The sequence below is a fragment of the Rhincodon typus genome, chromosome 47 (assembly GCF_021869965.1).
Source record: "Rhincodon typus isolate 14 chromosome 47, sRhiTyp1.1, whole genome shotgun sequence".
Taxonomy (NCBI): domain Eukaryota; kingdom Metazoa; phylum Chordata; class Chondrichthyes; order Orectolobiformes; family Rhincodontidae; genus Rhincodon; species Rhincodon typus.
The window spans coordinates 8,475,565-8,477,552 of NC_063378.1; the positions used below are offsets into that span (position 1 = coordinate 8,475,565).

General features: G+C 40.1%; 1 long non-coding RNA gene across 1 annotated transcript in view; it reads right to left on the bottom strand.

Moving 5' to 3' along the window:
- Positions 1-902: 902 nt before the first annotated feature.
- The window catches only part of LOC125487911, a 1,980-nt gene continuing 894 nt past the window's right edge, over positions 903-1,988 (bottom strand). The window contains exon 3 of the long non-coding RNA XR_007266152.1: positions 903-1,163. This is a non-coding gene — a long non-coding RNA (uncharacterized LOC125487911). The remainder of the gene's footprint in view (positions 1,164-1,988) is intronic.

The following is a 1,988-nucleotide window of genomic DNA, read 5'->3' on the forward strand; positions in this document are numbered from 1 at the left end:
ATGGGTAATTTAGCACGGCCAATCCACCCTAGCCTGCACATCCCTGGACACTATGGATAATTTAGCACGGCCAATCCACCCTAGCCTGCACATCCCTGGGCACTATGGGTAATTTAGCACGGCCAATACACCCTAACCTGCACATCCCTGGGCACTATGGGTAATTTAGCACGGCCAATCCGCCCTAACCTACACATCCCTGGGCACTATGGGTAGTTTAGCACGGCCAATCCACCCTAACCTACACATCTTTGGCTTGTTGGAGGAAACCGGAGCACCCGGAGGAAACCCACGCAGACACGGGGAGAATGTGCAAACTCCACACAGACAGTCGCCTGTGGGTGGGATCGAACCCGGGTCCCTGGCGCTGTGAGGCAGCAGTGCTAACCACTGAGTCACCCCGTGCCACCCATATCATGATTTCGCACTCAGTGTTAGACCTGGAGGAAACAAATGGGAAATTGTAAATATTTGTGGTTTGGGAGGTAACATTTAAGGATGGTGAAGAGGTAGACACTAAGATATGGGAGTGACAAGTGTGGGGCAAGAAAGTGTGCTGGCCTAAGTGGTATCAGTGCTAGAGCATTAATCCAGAGACACATGTATTGTTCTGAGGAGATCTGGCTTCAAATCCTGCCAATGGTGAAATTTCGACTCAATAAAAATTGGGAATTAACAGTCAAATGATGACAATGAAACCATTGTTGTGGAAAAACCCATCTGGTTCACTAATATCCTTCAGGGGAAGGAAACTGCCATCCTTACCTGGTGTGGCCTATATATGACTCCAGATCCACAGCAATGTGGTTAACTCTTAACTGCCCTCTGGGCAACAAGTGCTGGCCTAGCCTTTACCATTGTCCGAATGAATTTTTCTTAAAAATGTTCTGAACATTGGGAAAGGTAGACTTATAAAATACCCGTGTTCACTAGGTCCCCAATAGGGAGATGTCCCTAAACTTGATTTAAAGGACAGAAATATACTGCAGCATTAAGTATCCAGAGATTTTAATCATGTCTGTGTCTTTGAGGACAGAAGTTCTTTAAGGATTCTCTTGAAGTTGAAATGAAAGCATAGGGTCAAATGGAGAGTGAAACACTGTTCAGAGACTGGCTCACTTCAGTCGCTTCTTACTGAGGCAGAACATTTCCCAGCATCTCACCTGGAAAATAAAAGGATTAAATACATATCAGACCCAGGATCAAAATCGGCAAAATAAACAAACATAATCTGTAAAAATATATAACATGGGAATAAAGGATTTTAAACAGCTTTTACTTGGAAATGGTTGAACAAACTGTCAGCTGGATAGATGGATCAATAGATACAAAAGATAGAAAGATAAACAGATAACACAGAGGATACGCACGTAGATAGATCGATATAGATAGATAGATAGATCGATCAATAGATAAAAACAGAAGTTGCTGGAAAAGCTCAGAATAGGAAGGACCCTTCTGAGGAAGGGTCACTGGACACAAAACGTTAACTCTGACTTTTTTCTTCACAGATGCTGCCAGACCTGCTGAGCTTTTCCAGCAGCTTCTGTTTTTGTTCCTGATTTACAGCATCCGTAGTTTGTTTGGTTTTTATTTGGAATGCATAGATAGATAGAGAAAGATGGATAGATACATAGATAGATATAGATAGTGAGATAGATAGAGAGATAGATACATAAATAGATATAGAGAGATAGAGATAGATAGATAGATAGATAGATATAGATAAAGATAGATAGATACATAGATATAGATAGATAGAGATAGACAGATAGATAGATAGATATAGATGGATAGATAGATAGATAGATGAAGATAGATAGATACATAGATAGATATAAATAGATAGAGATAGATAGATATAGATAGATAGAGATAGATACAAAGATAGAGAAAGATGGATAGATACATAGATAGATATAGATATATAGAGATAGATAGATAGATAGATAGATAGATAGATAGATAGATAGATAGATAGATAGATA